This window comes from Scardinius erythrophthalmus (genome assembly GCF_964197995.2).
Source record: "Scardinius erythrophthalmus genome assembly, chromosome: 17".
Lineage (NCBI taxonomy): Eukaryota > Metazoa > Chordata > Actinopteri > Cypriniformes > Leuciscidae > Scardinius > Scardinius erythrophthalmus.
In genome coordinates, this window is record NC_138237.1 from 7,119,474 (window position 1) to 7,139,473 (window position 20,000).

Here is a 20,000-nt window from a genome sequence, read left to right on the forward strand (position 1 = left end):
GAGAGAGAGTTCATGTTTCGTGACACGCTGTGATAACCAAGGTCATCCCGACAGGCCTGCTGGGAATGCCCTTGTGTGTGTGTGTGTGTGTGTGTGTCCTTGTAGGACAGATCCGGAGGTGGGCATGTCAGGACGTTTCTGATCTGAGAGGAAGTCATGCGATCTCTTGTGGCCGTGTGTGTGTCAGGAGAGATGAGAATGAGGTGGTGATGATGTCAGAGTGTCTGTTGAGTTTATTCAGCTGTCCGTCTCGTCAGCACACACGTGAAACACACGCTAAAACACTCATGCAACGGATGTGCTGCAACTCCTCCAACTTTCCCCATAGGTTTCCCCCTGTCTCTTTCATAACTCTTTCCCTGTCAGGGTTTCTTTATTGTTTTAAAGCCACCGCCAGAATTTTTTATTAATTTTCACAAAAGGTTTCATGGCCTTCAGAATATTTTGTTGAATGAATACCTGAACATGCAATATATCAATAGAAAGAACAGAGCCTTTCCTTTTAAACAAACAAAAAAATGTTATTTTTTAGCAATAATTGTATAAAAAAGCAACATTTTGAACAAAAAGCGGAGAAAAAAAATAGACTACGTGCATAAGCAATGCTTTTATCGCTTGTTTCTGCTCCTTTTTTGCCTGTGTTTTGATGATAGACTGTAAAAAAAAAAGAAAGAAAAAATTCTGTACTCTTTCAGCAGATGCGTAATTGCGCAGGTTATTTATATTTTACCTGTTGCAAATTTTTAAACAAATTTAAGTCCTAAACAACAATGTTTTCCCCACTAAAGTTCAAGTATTGATTGTGTTTACTGAAAAGCTTTCCTTTTAAAATAATACATTTAAATAAATAAAAAACAGATTTGTATGGTTAAACAGTAAAAATATGTTGAATATTATTATAATATAAATATTTTACTATTGTATTAAAAATAGAATAAATTATGTTATAGTAATGAGCCTCTAATGATAATCACTATTAAGAATAATGAGGATTACATACAAAAAATGTCACAATGTGTGCAAAATATAATTTCTTATTTTTTCGTTTTGATTTTTGAGGTGAAATATTACTTGGAAACACTGAAATATTCTTTTTGAGGTTATGACTAAATCAGTTGTGTTTCATTCTGCCTGATACACCTGAACTTAAACAACCTGGATGTGTTTTGAGGTCTGAGCTTCTGTTTTTCAGTGACTTGAAGCGTTACAGGCAGAGACGTCAGAGACATGATGACACGCTCGCGTCACATCTGTCACCCCTGTTAAATGCCCCTGCTCGAAAGCTCTGTGACCAGCTCAGGACAGATTTCTGAACCGGCCTGCTGGGTTTTTATTTGTCTCTTATTTGTCTACATTCACTATTCAGTCTTTAATTCTCTTATATAAAAGTGTGTGTGTGTGTGTGTGATCTGTGAGAGACTGGAGATTAGGTTGGAGATTATGCACCGCTGGATTAATCTGACCCCGATGCAGCGGTGACCATGTGATCATGAGAGAGTGAATGACGTACCAACATATTAATACTCAAAGGGATAGTTCACCCAAAAATGAAAATTCTGTCAGTAATCATCTTTAAGTAATCAGATCAAATCAATTTTTAGTAATCAGAACAGACTTTCGTTCATCTTCAGAACACAAATTAAGATATTTCTGATTAAATCTGAGAGCTGTCTCACTCCTTCATAGACTGTAAGGTAATTGATATCAGCTGGCCCAGAAAAGTTAGTAAAGACATCGCTAAAATAGTCCAAGTGACTACAGTGGCTCAACCACAAGTTTATCAAGCGACGAGAATACTTTTTGTGCGCAAAAAAACAAAAAAAAATAACGACTTTATTCAACTCTTCATTTTCTTCTGAGTGAGTTCACGTAGTGTAACAGCGCAGCGCTTCTGGGTTGTACGTCAGAACGTAGGCTCACTATTGGCCGACGCTGGTCATGTGTGTGATGCGTGTGTCACTACGTGAACTCACTCAGAAGAAAATGAAGAGTTGAATAAAGTCGTTTTTTTTTTTTTTTTTTTTCGCACAAAAAGTATTCTCGTCGCTTGATAAACTTAAGGTTGAGCCACTGTAGTCACTTGGACTATTTTAACGATGTCTTTACTAACTTTTCTGGGCCGGCAAGTTTCGATCCCATAGAAGCCATATGGAGGAGTGATCCAGCTCTCAGATTTAATCAAAAATATCTTAATTTATGTTCCGAAGATGAACGAAAGTCTTACGGGTTGGAACAACATGAGGGTGAGTCATTACTGACAGAATTTTTGGGTGAACTAACCCTTTAATACATGGCAAACTACTAAATTTTCCCTGACTCTGATTTGAATGGCCAACAATTTTTTAATACACAAAAACCATATTTATTTATTTATTATATCATGATGTGTATTTACATTTTATTTTAAGGTGTCTGTGTTACAGTGTAATTATACATTTAAGTACTGAGTAATATTAATTAACAACGTAACTTACTATAGGGTTAGTTGCATGTAATTATGCATAATATGCTGTTATTAGTAACTACATGTAACGTGTAACAAGGACACTGTAAAATAAAGTGTTACCTTTTTTGATATATTAAAAATAAAAGCTAATTTCTAAATATTTATTAATACTATAATACAAATTTTTTAATATTTAAATAAAATGTAAAAATCTGTACACTGTATTGGAAACTGGCGCTGAGAAAGTTTGATCAAATGTAAAAATGATAATGTTAGTTAGATCACAGACATGAGAGATCCGGTGTGGCGCCCTCTTGTGGATTCTAGTGGATTCAAAATGAAAAGATGTAGAAAAGTTCCTGTATGCTGTCAAGATAAAGCCTTTTACATCCAGAATCTTCTCGTCACGTGACCCTCTCTCTCTCTTTGGCATTAGTGTATCACACACATATCGTACAGTAAGAACTGACCTCCTGGAAACTGTGTGTCTGACACTCTGTCTTGTGTTTCTGCTGACACAGATCCATACGTGCCAAACACCACATCTGTGTGTGTGTGTGTGTTTGATCAGGACAGCAGTAAACTCACCCCTGTCATTGATAGCATTGATAAATCAAAGACAGATTTGTTTCCACGGTAACAGTCTCATCTGGTCAGACACATTGACAGATGCCACACACGGGCAAATGAAAACATCACACACACACACACACACACACACACACACACACACACACACACACACACACACACACACACACACACACACACACACACACACACACACAGGGTTTGTTTGAGGTGTAAAATGCTGAAGTCTCTTGCTTCTCAGATGTTTCTCCTGAGTAATAAACTCACAAGCAATATTTAAATTTTTTCTTTTGATCAGTTCATCTAATGTTTTTATATTTAAGTTTTATTGTGTGTGTGTGTGTGTGTGTGTGTGTGTGTGTGTGTGTGTGTGTGTGTGCGCGTGTGCGTGCGTGCGTAACTGGAATATTCAGTAGCCTATAAATGAGCCCGCCGGCCCTCAGATGGTGTGTGTTTGTCAAGGTCAAGATAATGTATTTAACAAGGCATCACCATCTTAATGACCCATCGTTAATTAACTCTTTTCACAGATTCACTCTCATTGAGTCTTTTTGTCTTTCTCTCCCTACAACCATATAATTTGTGTGCAAAATTCATTCCAAATCATAGTTTAAGGTTACCTGGATGGTGTGCTATTACACTTTATTCTGTGAAGTGTTTCCTCTTTTTTTCTTTAAAGGTATACACTATGTACGTTTTTAGTTAAAACTATAAAATAACAAAATTTAAACAATGAGTCAATACATCATCAATCCTTCTTCCAAAACGTGTTTCAAATGTGTAGCAATTATTCTAATCACTGCTGGGGCTTTATTTCAAAACAAACCTTTAAGTGAACACAGACAATGCGATTTGAAACATTCATGAACGACCCATTATTTATGTGCGTCTAGCATCACCGAATGAAACTGCAAAAATAATGTCTGTTTTCAAACAGGTTTCCCAACATAGAACACTTCCCCCTCTGCCATTGGTCAGACAGTCAAATAGTCCCGCCCCAAAGACACGCCATTGGTTACACAGCTTGTCCACTTTCAACCACTTAAAGGGATACTCCACTTTTTTGGGGAATAGGCTCATTTTACAACTCCCCCAGAGTTAAACAGTTGAGTTTTACCGTTGTTGAATCCATTCAGACGATCTCCGGTTCTGGCAGTACCACTTTTAGCATAGCTTAGCATAGATCATTGAAGTGGACAAGACCATTAGCATTTCTCTCAAAAAAATGACCAAAGAGTTTCGATATTTTTCCTATTTAAAACTTGACTCTTCTGTAGTTACATCGTGCACTAAGACCAACGGAAAATGTAAAGTTGCGATTTTCTAGGCTGATATGGCTAGGAACTATACTCTCATTCCTGCGTAATAATCAAGAAACTTTACTGCCGTACCATGAGTGCAGCAGGCGTAATGATATGACGCAGCGCCTGAAAAAAGTCCCCAGCTCAGTAACTTCCAACGCTCCCTGTGCAAGCAGGTTGTCACGTTGGTTATGTTGACGGAAGGTAGCCTATTTTCAGGCGCTGCGTCATATCATTACGCCTGCTGCACTCATGGTACGGCAGCAAAGTTTCTTGATTATTACGCAGGAATGAGAGTATAGTTCCTAGCCATATCAGCCTAGAAAATCGCAACTTTACATTTTCCGTCGGTCTTAGTGCACGATGTAACTACAGATGAGTCAAGTTTTAAATAGGAAAAATATCGAAACTCTTTGGTCATTTTTTTGAGAGAAATGCTAATGGTCTTGTCCACTTCAATGATCTATGCTAAGCTATGCTAAAAGTGGTACCGCCGCCAGACCCGGAGATCGGCTGAATGGATTCGAAAACGGTAAAACTCAACTGTTTAACTCTGGGGGAGTTGTAAAATGCCTATTTCCATTCCATTCGACTGGATTGCTTTCGTTGTGTAAATGCTTATGTGGTCGAATGCGTTCGAACAGCCACAAAAGACCTAATGAGTAACATTATGGGAAGCGCGCGAGCCAGACGGGATTTAAACTTTGTCGGCTGAAGACCCAAGTTTGGTTTGAAGATGAAAAATGTACCATGCACAGTGTTCTCTCACCATTCCTGATTTCTAACACGTGCGGCTCAGAGCAGAAAGTGTTCATTTGTAAATTGCGCGAGCTTATTTTGTACATTAAATCGAAAGATCTGAAAAAACACCCTCCCATAGACCCTCCCCTCGAAGAAATCAGGACACAAGTGGTTGAAAGTGGACAAAAGAGACGGATTAAAACATGGGAATGTGTCTCTCTCGTCTACTTGTGATCCGATCCACCAAAACTCATCTTAATACCAGGTGTAAACAGGGCCTAACAATAAAATGCTTAAATCATGGTAATATCATTAAGCAGGACAAGTTAGAAAATACATTCAAATCGAAAACAGCTATTTCAAATTATAATCATATTTCACAGTTATGCTATTTTTAGTGTATTTTTGATCAAATAAATACAGCCTTGGTGAACAAAACTTTTGATCCTAGATCACCTATTCTAAATGTTTAACATCACAATGTCATATTGGTGTGTGTGTGTGTGTGTGTGTGTGTGTGTGTGTGTGGGTGGAGAGGTTAAAAGTGATTGATTAGTCCATGTTAAACACGTGCCATTCTAATTATCTGACAGATTTTATCGAGCGCTAAACGTCGATCAGCTATTGACAAGACGTTTCACCTGCAGGTTTGATTAGTATTACCACCTTACACACACACACACACACACACACTATTCAGCGCAGAACTGCAGATGAAATAGAGACGCATGCATGAGTGTTATCTGTGAGACCGACAGAGGTTTCTCTTTGAGAAAGCTGCTTTAAGGTCAAAGGCTCTTTTCTGACCCTGAGGACTCATCTTTAGCTGTCCTTTCTGCTCTGTGTGTGTGTACTCAGTCTAAATGAATTATTCTTTATGAAATCATAAATCCATTTCAAGCAGTATTGATCAGAAGTCATTGTTCAAGGTGTCCCAGGTTACCAGTCTCTCTGAGGTTACTGTCTGTGTTAGTTGAGATTTCAGAATCACATTTGCGCAGTTTAAAGTAATAATTCATCCAAAAATGTACTTTTATTTTGTCATAATTTACTTACTCTCATGCTGTACTTTCCTCAAAATGAGACGTTTATCAGGTTGTTCACATTTCCATACATGAAGACAACACTCTTACAAATAAAGAAACTTTATTGGCCTTGATGGTTCCCTTAACATCCATGGAACATTTCTATTGCACACAAGGTTCTTTATAGCAGAAAAAGGTTCTTTAGATTATTAAAATGTTCTTTAACTGTTCTCTGGGGAACCAAAAATGAGTGCGACATCACTGTGAAAACCCCTTTTTCCAAGTATCCAGTGTTTGGGGTAACGCATTACAAGTATCCCGATTAATGTAATCAGATTACTTTTTCCAAGTAACTAGTAAAGTAATGCATTTCTTTTACATTTACTACAAAATATCGTAGTTACTTTTTCAAATCAGTAACACAAGTTACATTGTTTTCCCATTTTTTGACTGACATCTCTCCTGTCCACATGTCGAGAGAAATCAGGAGTTAGTGTAAACATGATGGTTATTGAATGCAGTTCTAGACTAAATTTGAGCGTGCATTTACTAGTCTCACTGGCACAGATTCAGTATTCCTCAAAAGAAATAAAAACAGTAAAATGCAAACTCAGAATATTTAGCAAACCTATTATGTTAAATAATGCATGTACTTTATGTGTTTAATCTTTGTAATCTCATGATGTCTTTGCTGCTGACCTTCATTTGAAAAACAAGCAAGCAAACCCAGCCCAGGTTACAAAAAGTAACGTAACGCATTACTTTCCATAAAAAGTAACTAAGGAACTGAATTTGAATGCACAGAAACGCAAGTAAGAATAAATAAACTAATTTTGACCAGTTTCTTTCAAGGATGTGTGTGCGTGCGTGTGTGCGTGTGTGTGTGTGTGTGTGTGTGCGTGCGTGCGTGCGTGCGTGCGTGCGTGCGTGTGTGTGTGTGTGTGTGTGTGTGTGTGTGTGTGTGCAGCCATATGTAACTTTTCAGATTTGTAAAAACTGACAAATCAAACATTATCTCACACACACACACACACACACACACACACACACACACACACACACACTCCTCATTTTCTGACATGATTATATTAAACACTTCCTAATACACTTCCATTCAAAAGTTTGGGGTTGGTAATATGTATTTATGTTTTTGAAAGAAGTCTCTTCTGCTCACCAAGGCTGAATTTATTTGATCAAAAATACAGCAAAAACAATAATTTGTGAAATATTATTACAATTTAAGAGAACTGTTTTCTATTTGAAAATATTTTAAACTGTAATTTATTCCTGTGATCAAAGCTGAATTTTCAGCATCATTACTCCAGTCTTCAGTGTCACATGATCCTTCAGAAATCATATGATTAATTGCTGCTCAATAAATATGTCTGATTATTATGGATGTTGTGCTGCTTCATATTTCTATGGAAACCTTTTTTTTTTCAAGATTCTTTTATGAATAGAAAGTTCAAAAGATCAGCATTTATTTGAAATAGGGTCGTTTTATTTGTAACATTATAAATGTCTTTACTGTCACTTTTGATCAATTTAATGCGTCCTTGCTGAATAAAAGTGTTAATTTCTTTTTAAAAAACGGTCAGTTTCACACCTTATCTCGAGAGTTGTGTGTGTGCAGTGTTCTGGACTATAATTGCATTGTGAGCAGTTGTTATGAGAGTCTTTAGGGTTTGTGGCAGGAACTGAATAGCTGAAGTCAAACGACGGAGGTCGCACAGGCTGAATGTGTGTGTGTGTGAGAGAGAAAGGAGTGGGTGTGTGTCAGTGTGTGGAGGGGAATCAAAGCAGGGCTTCAAAGCTGATCAGGGTCTCATGGGTAATCTGCCATCCTGCACTGCACTAGTTCAAAGCGCCGCACTGTGAATGCCAGTTAAGAGTGAGAGAGCCATGCAAAATTAAAGAGAAACCGAGAGAGTGGGTTGTGTGTCTGTGACTCTTAGTGTGTGTGTTTGTCGAAGCATGTCTTGTTTATGTGTGTGTTGTTGAGATGCGACTGCCTTTGAAACAAACCTATGCGCTTCAGCAGAGGCGCTGATACAGGGAGGATGTGTTGGAAATTCATAAAAAAAGTCGATGTTGAGTATTTGTAAACATAATAGAGCACATAACTTTATAAAAAAAATACAGTTACAGCTCTAAGAGTCGCATTAGAATTTAATGAACACTGCACATCAGTTTAAATTTATATTTGCTTATTATTTTATTATAAGTATATAACATTATATACATTTTTGAATGCTTTTGATCACAAATACAGTAAAAACAACAATATTGTTTTTTTATATATATTATTTATTTCCTTCAGAAATCATTCTAATATGATGATTTGCTGCTCAAGAAACATTTCTGATGTTGAGAACAGTTTTGCTGCTTCACATTTTTGTGATTTTCTTTTTGGAAATAGAAATCTATTGTAACATTATAAATATCTGTACTGTTAGTTTTAATCAATTTAATGCATCCTTGTTAAATAAAAGTGTTAATTTCTTTTAAAAAGTGTAACCCCAAACTTTTGAATAGTAGTCTTTTTTATATATAAAATCATATAATATATATATATATATATATATATGTGACCCTGGACCACCCTGGGCCACTGGTCACATGGGTCACAATTTTGAAATTGAGATGTATACAACATATGAAAGCTGAATAAATAAGCTTTCCACTGATGTACGGTTTGTTAGGATATGACAATATTTGGTCGAGATACAACTATTGAAAATCTGGAATCTGAAGATTCAAAAAAATTGAAACATTGTGAAAATTTCCTTTAAATTTCTACATTTGTGTTCAAGATTTTGCTGCATTCACACACAAAAATAAATGTTTTATATATTTACGGAAGGAAATGTACTAAATATCTTCATGGAACATGATCTTTACTTAATATCCTAATGATTTTTGGCATAAAAGAAAAATCGATAATGTTGACCCAGATAATAAATTGTTGGCTTTTGCCACAAATATACCCGTGTGACTTATGACTGGTTTTGTGGTCCAGGGTTGAATGCCAACATAACTCTTCTTTATGTTTTAAAATGATTGGCATTATTTATGAACTGTTTTTTCCAACTGGGGACGTCCTTGCATGTCCCAAAAGCAGAGATGTATAGTAACGAAGTAGAACTACTTCACTACTGTACTTAAGTACTAAAAGGCTGTATCTGTACTTTTCTAGAGTATTATTTTTTTCTCCTACTTCCACTTTTACTTAAGTCCATATTTTCGGCGAGTGTAATACTTTTACTCCGATACTTTTTTTATGTGCTGCATCGTTACTCGTTACAATTATAAAAATGTTACGAATCATTCCAAACCCACATTATCACTGCCAGAGCGGTAGATGGCTCTGTCACCAGGTTTGATGAAGCTAGCCCAGCGAATCAAACGATCAAGAAGACCGCGCGTACTCCCGTTCTGCCTTTCGCTCTGCTGCCTGCCTCCAGTGAGAACACTTGAGCTTTGTTCAGTTGTTTCGAGATGGAAGAACCAGAACTTCGAGTGATCGTGGCGGTGAGGGTGAGGGTGAGGGTGAGGAAGGAGACCACTCCTGGCCCTACTAGCCATGTTTTCATTTGTCGGAGTGAAAGACAATTCAAATAGATTGAAGTGCGTAACTGTTAGCTGTCATGAGGACGCCGATGAACTGAATCGTTCCTTGTTTAAATAGTTTAAAGTTAGGCTACTATTATGTGTAATGTTATTACCTTGACAAACTATACATCATTAAAATGATATAAGACTCAAGTTTCAGTATTTGAGCACTATTTTATTCTGAGAAACTTATAGGGACAGTTATGTTTTAATTTATGTCAGTTATATATCAGGAAAAAATAGTCGATACCTTTAATATGAATTATGAGCGTCAGCCGCACCCATGCAGAAAAAAAAAAAAAAAACTCATGTGCGGTCGTCATGAAAGCGCTTGACCAAACAACGTCCCTCAGGGCTTTTAGCTCAAAAATTTGCAGATTTTGATAGATTGATAGATTTCATAGGTTTACGTTAGATTTCTATAGAGAGGAATAATATTTATTTAAATTATTATAACCAAAATGGGCCGATGTAATCATTATGAGCGCTGGATACTCTGATGTAGCCTGCTGTGTTTTCAGTCCATACTGGCAGCCAGAGGGCGCCCTATGCACATTAGACCATATATGGAACACATGAAGAAGAGCCATTCCAGGAACTCCCTGACATAAACAAAGCTTCAAGAGATCGCTGTTACATGCTGGTAAATACACAATAAGCTGTAGAGAAAAAAGGCACAAGCAGGGAAGAGAAGAGAGGGATGCTTTAGAGGGGGGAGGGACATATTTGATCTGTTTTTGTTTACAAAGAGTTAAGCTCAGTGTGTTAAGGTGTTCTTGAACATTCATGTCCTTGTACTGCTGCTTCAGCCAAATTAATTGTGTCCTAAACATTTGAAATAATATAAACAATATGATGTTCAAACTTTTGACTCTTTTCTTTAATAACTTCATAACACAATACTTGTACTTTTACTTTCAGTACTTGAGTAGTAATTTTTTAAATAAACTACTTGCAATACTTAAGTACAAAAAATGTTGAATACTTTAGTACTTCTACTTAAGTATTTTGCTTAAAGAGCACTTCAACTTCTACTCAAGTCACTTTTTTGATAGAGCACTTGTACTTTTACTCGAGTCTGGGTCTCTAGTACTTTATACATCTCTGCCCAAAAGGAAAGTTTTGTCAGATTTAGTTAATTTTGTTCCCTAATTATAGCTACACACACACACACACACACATCTTAGGTCATTCATAGGAACTCACAAGAGACCTCGCGATATCTACTGTATTTACATAAACATACATTCATATATTCACAGAAGACAACATTGCATGGAAGTTCAGAAGGAAGGATATGCTGGTATTGTGTTCGTTCAGTTAATGAAGTATGATATAAATGATCAAACAAGAGTATTTATGCATTGGCATTATGAAGTGACGCCCGCTGAGGTTTAATATCAACGCACGAACACCTCCTCTCTCTCTGCCATTGTTTCACTCCTTTCTCTCTCATCTTTTCAACAGATTTTAATCGAACACCCCCGCCAACCCCAAACACCCTCTACACACACACACACAAAACACTTCTCTTGAGTCTCTTGGGTCCTGGATCTGGCGTTCTCTCTGTTTAGCGCTTTGTTAAAGGTTTGTCATGAAGTACAAAAATATTCAGTCTTTTATCCTCTGCAGAACCGCTGCGGAATTCAAATGAGCATCAGTATCGATGAGACACTTGTTCTGTCACTCTTTTGTTCTGCATAATTCAGTTCACCTGCACAGTCCAGTCAGATAACACCTGCACCTAAAAGTTTTAATAATGCATTGAAAATACTTTCATAATGCATTATAATATATACAGGCTAAAGCAGGGGTCACCTACATTTTCCAGACCAAGGACCTGGACCACTTTGATTGGTGCATTGAAAGATGGAGCATGGTCGCATATTGTATATTAATGCATTTATGCTTGATTTTTTATAAAAAAAAAAACAATTAAAATAATCAATAATAACGTGCATACTTGTTTATTACATTCCTAGCTGTAACTTAATGACAACTTAAACGGGTGAGTTCCAGAGTCGCCATGGTCAGAATTTTGATTCCGGATTCTGATTCTGACTCTGTCACCATGGCGACGCAAGAACCCATGTGCAAATTAAAGATGATGTCATATGACTGAGAGCTTGACATATGGATGTGTTCTAGTGTCGCCACGGTGACAAAGTGTGAATGAAGAAGTCATGTTAGTGAAGGGAACATGTCAGAAGTGTGAATACACCTGAACCCTGTGTGTGTGTGTGTGTGTGTGTGTGTGTGTGTGTGTGTGTGTGTGTGTGTGTGTGTGTGTGTGTGTGTGTGTGACCCCCTGGGAGGGAACATGCTGCTACAGGACAGGGCTCTCTCAGGGTCTCCATCCATTTATTTAAAGCTGAATTTAAATAAAATAATATTTGCTTTCCAAAGTACAGTACCCCTCAGTACAGTATATAAATATACAATACAATTTAACATGCATGTTATTGTTGTAAATGCACATATATTATGTGTATTTTGTGCATCATATTCATAACTGGGCCAACAAATGTTAGTTCAGCATTTTATTTTCCAGCAAACAGTTTCTTTGGCCCATCATTTATTGTCCTCTTTATCCAAAAAATAAACGTATTATCACTTAGACGCAGATTTGAACATCTGTACTACATCAGACAGTTTTCAGAGATATAATATTTAATAAAGGCATATCATCATGAGAGAGGAAGAGAGCTGTGACTGTCCCAGGAGGAGATCTCTTCAAGTTTTTATTTATCCGGTTTAATATTTTGTTAAGGGAGACGAAGTGCCTGAAGCTTGTATTTTTAATTTTCCTAATTAGTTTATTTAGTATTTAATATGTTTGTGTGTTGTGGTTTTGGCTCTTCCACATCTAAACCTCTCTCTTCATGTGTAATTCACAGAGAAATGCTTACCAAATGCTGTATATATATATATATATATATATAGTTCATATTGATCATAATGCAGACTTTAGATCTCGGTAAATCTGAGCACAGTTTGTTGAGATCTCGTCTGAAACTCCGGAGGAAACACACGTTTGAGAACGGAGAAGTAGAAGTCTGTAAGTCTTGTTACTGTTGAGGAGAAACATTGGAGAGCGAGCAGAAAGAGCTGTTTTGAATATCATGCTGTGATGATGATGATGTCATCTGATAATATGTTATTCATGGCTCTATGATTCATGCGTCCCTCAATAACATTTATTCAGTGCTGGAGACAGATGGCTTGGGCTCTGGATGTTGCCAGGAATGTTTTGAGGGACGTGTCAGTAGATCGGTGTTCAACACACACACGGCCATCTGCTCGTCCAGACCCACACGGATCTAGAACCGGACGAATCTAGAACCAACCAGTTCTACTTGAGTCCAGGCTTCTCAGTCATCATGAAGCGGAGTTCACAATCCTTGTTTACTTTTGTGGCATATAGTTAAACAGGATATTCAACAGTTAAAAACGAAAAGGTATTTGATTTGTTAATCTGTGGTGTTTCCATGATTTTCGTAGAAAAATTTTTTTTTTTAGAAGGATTACAAAGGAGTAGTTTATAATGGATTACATTTTTTGAAAGTTGCATAACTGTGTGTGTGTGTGTGTGTGTGTGTCCTAGATATTAAAGGGTTCACCCAAAAATGAAAACTCTGTCAGTAATGACTCACCCTCATGTTGTTCCAACCCCGTAAGACTTTCGTTCATCTTCGGAACACAAATTAAGATATTTTTGATTAAATCTGAGAGCTGTCTCACTCCTCCATAGGCTTCTATGTGATTGAAACTTGCCGGCCCAGAAAAGTTAGTAAAGACATCGTTAAAATAGTCCAAGTGACTACAGTGGCTCAACCTTAAAGGGGGGGTAAAATGGTGTTTCATGTATTCAGAGTTGTTTACACTGTTAAAGAGATGGATTCTCATGCTAAACATGGGCAAAGTTTAAAAAAAATATTTTGGACGAATAACGGAGAATTTCTGTGCCGAAAATCTTACTTCCGGGTTGGTACAAGTTTCGGCTGGTTTTTTTTCGATCGTGGATCTAATGACGTAGATGAGAGTGGAACTCCTTATATGAGCATTTCTCCCGGAAAAGCGCGACCGCGCACACGTCGACCAGAGGAGAGCGAGACCGCAAACACGTCGACCAAAGGAGAACGAGACCGCGCACATCAACGCACTTCAACAGGAAATCATCGGCGCCAGCGCTGCATAGGATTTGTTCAAGAATGTCTCCAAAAAAGTGTGTATTTGGATGTGAGGGAAAGCTTACCGTGTTCAGCTTTCCAAAGAACCCAGTGTTACAGGAACAGTGGATGCAGTTTGTTTTTCCGGGGCAGCAACGGAGTGTAGCAAGTGCGGTTGTGTGTTCTGGTCATTTCAGTGACGAATGTTTTATTAACAAGGCCCAGGTCGACGCTGGATTTGCAAATCGTTTGCTATTAAAACGTGGAGCGGTCCCAGTGATAAAAGACCCCAGTCATATAAGTACAACTGGATCAGATTTCTGTCTTTTGCTGGAAATCAAGCACTACCGCTTGACTCTATAGCTCCGCCTCCAGGACCTCGGCTTTTTCCGGAGAGAATCGGAAAGCTGTTTTTTCTTTTAAAATTATAATAAAACTAAACACTTTTTGGAGATATTAAGGATGCACTACTACTCTATAGGTACTCAAGATTAACATGAGATTAGGTGAAACTGTCCATGTTATGTACCCTTTAAGTTTATCAAGCGACGAGAATACTTTTTGTGCGCAAAAACAAACATGACTTTATTCAACCATCTCTACTCTTCCGTATTCTTCTAAGCTGTTGATGTAGTGTAACAGCGCAGCGTTTCTGTGTTGTACCAAAGAGTATAGAAGCCCAAGAGGCGAAACTCAATAGAACGCTCCATAGCAACAGTTGCCCCCATGACGTGACGGCGCGGCCGCCGTTATGGACTGAAAAATGAAGGAAAACGCCGAAAAATAATGGGAGTCAATGGCACTGAAAAACTTAACATAACAAAAACTTAACATCCATCCATCCATCCATCTTCTACCGCTTATCCGGGGCCGGGTCGCGGGGGCAGCAGTCTAAGCAGGGATGCCCAGACTTCCCTCTCCCTAGACACTTCCTCCAGCTCTTCCGGGGGGACACCGAGGCGTTCCCAGGCCAGCCGGGAGACATAGTCTCTCCAGCGTGTCCTAGGTCTTCCCCGGGGTCTCCTCCCGGTGGGACATGCCCGGAACACCTTCCCGGGAAGGCGTCCAGGAGGCATCCGGAAAAGATGCCCGAGCCACCTCAACTGACCCCTCTCGATGTGGAGGAGCAGCGGCTCTAATCTGAGCTCCTCCCGAGTGACCGAGCTTCTCACCCTATCTCTAAGGGATCGCCCAGCCACCCTGCGGAGAAAGCTCATTTCGGCCGCTTGTATCCGGGATCTTGTCCTTTCGGTCATGACCCACAGCTCATGACCATAGGTGAGAGTAGGAACGTAGATTGACTGGTAAATCGAGAGCTTCGCCTTGCGGCTCAGCTCCTTCTTTACCACGACAGACCGGTACAGGGACCGCATTACTGCAGAAGCTGCACCGATCCGCCTGTCAATCTCCCGTTCCATCCTTCCCTCACTCGTGAACAAGACCCCAAGATACTTGAACTCCTCCACATGAGGCAGGAGCTCTCCACCAACCTGAAGCGAGCAAGCCACCCTTTTCCGACTGAGAACCATGGCCTCGGACTTGGAGGTGCTGATTTTCATCCCAGCCGCTTCACACTCGGCTGCAAACCGTCCCAGTGCATGCTGGAGGTCCTGGTCTGATGAGGCCAACACGACAACATCATCCGCAAAGAGCAGAGATGAAATCGTGTGGTCCCCAAACCCGACCCCCTCCGGCCCCTGGCTGTGCCTAGAAATTCTGTCCATAAAAATTATGAACAGAACCGGCGACAAAGGGCAGCCCTGCCGGAGTCCAACACGCACCGGGAACAAGTCTGACTTACTGCTGGCAATACGAACCAAGCTCCTGCTCCGGTCGTACAGGGACCGGATAGCCCTTAGCAAAGGGCCCCGGACCCCATACTCCCGGAGCACCCTCCACAGGCCGCCGCGAGGGACACAGTCGAATGCCTTCTCCAAATCCACAAAGCACATGTAGATTGGTTGGGCAAACTCCCATGAGCCCTCCAGCACCCTGTAGAGGGTATAGAGCTGGTCCAGTGTTCCACGACCGGGACGAAAACCACACTGTTCCTCCTGAATCCGAGGTTCTACTATCGGCCGGATTCTCCTCTCCAGTACCCTGGCATAGACTTTCCCAGGGAGGCTGAGAAGTGTGATCCCCCTATAGTTTGAGCACACCCTCCGATCCCCCTTCTTGAAAAGAGGGACCACCACCCCGGTCTGCCAGTCCAAAGGTACTGTCCCCAACCGCCACGCGATGTTGCAGAGGCGTGTCAGCCAAGACAGCCCCACAACATCCAGAGACTTGAGGTACTCAGGGCGGATCTCATCCACCCCCGGTGCCTTGCCACCGAGGAGTTTCTTGACTACCTCGGTGACTTCAGCTTGGGTGATGGATGAGTCCGCCTCCGAGCCCTCAGCCTCTGCTTCCTCAATGGAAGACGTGACGGCGGGATTGAGGAGATCCTCGAAGTATTCCTTCCACCGTCCGGTGATATCCCCAGTCGAGGTCAACAGCTGCCCACCTCCACTGTAAACAGCGTTGGTAGGGCACTGCTTCACCCTCCTGAGGCGCCGGACGGTTTGCCAGAATCTCTTCGAGGCCGACCGATAGTCCTTCTCCATGGCCTCACCGAACTCCTCCCAGGCCCGAGTTTTTGCCTCCACAACCACCCGGGCTGCAGTCCGCTTGGCCCGTCGGTACCCATCAGCTGCCTCAGGAGTCCCACAAGCCAGCCAGGCCCGATCTAATCACACTTCTCAGCCTCCCTGGGAAAGTCTATGCCAGGGTACTGGAGAGGAGAATCCGGCCGATAGTAGAACCTCGGATTCGGCCACTCGGAGCTGTGGCCGTAAGGTCTCCGGTGCCTGTCGAGGCGGCAATCCCCGAACCCGGTGGTGGACACCGGAAGTAAGGGATGCCGTCAAGCTGAAAAACTTAACATAACTTATTTTTTTCTGGCCGTCATATCTAAATATGAAAACAATTTAAAATACATTAATGAGGATGACCGACGTTAAATGACGTTAAATGACAGAAAATATACGTCTGTGTTGGTTATGCATGGCCTAATTAACTTACCCTTAGGAAAATAGTATTTTGGGACAAAATACTACTATTGAAGTACTATAAGACTATAGAAATACTATAGCGGCTCTAGGATATTATAGAGGTATTACAGAACATAACATACTTACGATGTTCTGTAATACCTCTATATTATTTTTAAGCTGCTATAGTATTTATATAGTAGTCTTATCGTACTTCTATGTCCCAAATTACTATAGTATTCCTATAAGATTACTATAATATTTTGTCCCAAAATACTATAAGATTCCTATAGTACTTTTTAGTAAGGGTATGTCCCTCACCGAATCGGCTTCATTAGCCGACCACTTATGGTTTGCAAAGATACAATTATAAAATTACTGCAAACCTTTAATCTATCAATATTTATGTTCTATTATGCATTTTCCTTGTTATATGAATAACAGAAATTCATGAAATAATATATAGGCAGACACACAGTAATAAGATATTTATTCAAATGTTGATTTTGAAATTAGTGAACATCACCATATATGATTTGGAAAAATAAATAAATAAATAAATAACATTATAAATGAACATTTCTAAAGACTTTTCTTTTACATAGGCCTAGAATATCACAAAAATATGAACAACTTGTTTTTTCAACATCTTCAGTGAAAGTGCACACAGTGAACGTTTTAATGGCAAGAAAAAAAACAATCTATGAATGTCCTATTACAGGCGGAAAGGTACAAAAAAGATGTGCAATCTAGCAAGTGCACACATGAACTATAAACACCTACTAAAATGGATTTTGCCATTGACTGGCGCTAACGATTTCAGCAGCTTTCAGTCCATAATGGCGGACGCGCCTCCGCAGCGCCATCTACAGACTGTTACCCATAACACAACAGAGTTTCGCCTCTTGGGCTTCTATTCGCCTTATTCACCTCGAACGTTCCACCGAGCCTGAGGGGTACACTGACCACTTCCGGGAGTTCTCACAACGCGATTTATCTCAGTGCAATGGCGCCTCACGGCTGTGTTCCCCAATGTGAAAAAAATATATTGCATTACAATAAGTGTGTTGGGATTGTCAAAACATTTTTAGTAACTACACTGAATTTTATTAGGTTTAGTGACAACATGTTACAATGTTTACATGGTAGCCTACAATTTCTGGTAAGCTACGCTTTTTTATTATTTCAATTCAATTCAATTAGTGTGATTTGATTTAATATTGACTCATTTGGATAAATATTAGGTATTCAAGATAGGCATTACATTTTCTAAAGAAAAAAACAACTCCCCTAATGCTGTAAACATACAGAGAGACATATCAGCTGGCAGTATTATTTAAGGTTAAAATAACTCAAATTAAATATAATGCGTTTTTTTATTATAATAACAACTTTATTTAATGATATAAGTACAAATATAATAAATATGTAATATAGTAGGCCTACACATATTTAGCAAAATACTCTCTATAGCTCTTTTTTTCTAGCCAACTAACGTGCTATAGCCTCGACAATGGATAATACACATCAGAAGGCATCCTGGTCGTAATTTTAAGGTTAGTTTTATTATATGTCTGGAGCTGCTGAATCTTCCATAGAAGATCGTATGCGTCGGAGTCAAACTTCCGGGTTTGTGTACCCCTCAACGGCGTTCGAGTTTTCAAAATGGCCGCCAGGTGAATAAGGCGAATACTCTTTGGTTGTACGTCAGAACGGAGGCTCACTATTGGCCGACGCTAGTCATGTGTGTAATGCTGGCCAATTGTGAGCCTCCGTTCTGATGTACAACCCAGACTCGCTGCGCTGTTATACGTGAACTCACTCAGACCCACACAGAAGGAAATTAAAGGTGCAGTGTGTGATTTTTAGCGGCATCTAGTGGTGAGATTTGCGAATTGCAATCGGTCAATAATTCGCGGCCTTTCCTTGAAATTTCAAACTCGAATGAGAGGCTACGGTGGCCGACGTAGGAAGCCGCGTCTTTTTCTGCTGCTTCTCATTCAAGTTAGTGATCAAACGCGTCTGTCTGTTCCCTGTCGGCTACGGTAGAAACATGACGTCACGATATGGCGACCTTCATAGAAGGGGTGGCCTCGCTTATGTACATATAAATGACTCATTCTAAGGTAATAAAAACATAATGGTTCATTAAGTAAGGTCTTTATACACCACTGAAAACATAGTTATGGATCTTATATTGCATTTCTGTCAATAGATCCTCAGAAATATCACACATTGCACCTTTAAGTCTTGATAAGTGGTTGAGCCACTGTAGTCACTTGGACTATTTTAACGATGTCCTAACTAACTTTTCTGGGATGGCCGATATCGATTACCTACACACACTCACACACATCATTCATTTTATGTAAAGCAAAATTTAGCTACTCACTATAACCCCAACCAAAACCATACTAAGAAAACTTTTTTTATTGTTATTTTATAATGTTTTCTATGGTCCACTTATAATGTTGGTAAGATTTATGCACCATAAGCAGTCATCATTTTGAAATGAGTGGCTCTTTTCTATCCTGTTTATGAACGCTGTATGTTTCCATATTATCAGGCTTATTTCAGAAGAAGGACCATGTAAACGGAGAAGTGACCCGTGAGGTCGGGGAGGGTCCGGTCTGTTCTCCAGGAACTGTAATGATGCGATCATGGTGTTTGAGGCGTGAGGTTTACTGATCGCTGTTCCTCTTGACGTGTGTGACGTGTGTCGGCTGCTGTCCTGTCTGCGGAAAACACATTCATCTGGATAATCCATCTGAGTCTCGGGGTGTGTGTGTGTGTGTGTGTGTGTGTGTGTGTGTTTGTGCGTGTGTGTATGAGAGAGTTTGTGTGTGTGTGTGTGTGTATTTGTTTGTGTGTGTGTGTGTGTGTGTGTGTGTGTGTGTGTGTGTGTGTGTGTGTGTTTGTGTGTGTGGTGTGTGTGTGTATTTGTATGTGTGTGTGTGTGTGTGTGTGTGTGTGTGTGTGTGTGTGTGTGTGTGTGTGTGTGTGTGTGTGTGTGTGTGTGTGTGTGTGTTAATGCTAACAAGTCAGCCTGATCAATAACTGCTTAATCAGCCGTTCACGCTGTA

General features: G+C 39.7%; 1 protein-coding gene and 1 long non-coding RNA gene across 3 annotated transcripts in view; both read left to right on the forward strand.

Moving 5' to 3' along the window:
• LOC308706321 (uncharacterized protein) overlaps positions 1-658 on the forward strand; it is a 24,747-nt gene extending 24,089 nt beyond the window's left edge. The window contains exon 3 of the mRNA XM_081391920.1: positions 1-658. This exon is cut by the window's left edge and continues 159 nt beyond it. The gene's annotated coding sequence lies outside the window, so the exon portion shown is untranslated.
• Positions 659-18,954: 18,296 nt separating this feature from the next.
• Positions 18,955-20,000, forward strand: part of LOC308706322 — a 2,179-nt gene continuing 1,133 nt past the window's right edge. The window contains exons 1-2 of one of the 2 annotated variants that reach the window (XR_014032025.1): positions 18,955-19,043; positions 19,484-19,696. This is a non-coding gene — a long non-coding RNA (uncharacterized lncRNA). Of the gene's footprint in view, positions 19,044-19,188; positions 19,392-19,483; positions 19,697-20,000 lie in introns of those variants that run through there. The other variant, XR_014032026.1, reaches the window with a different exon arrangement.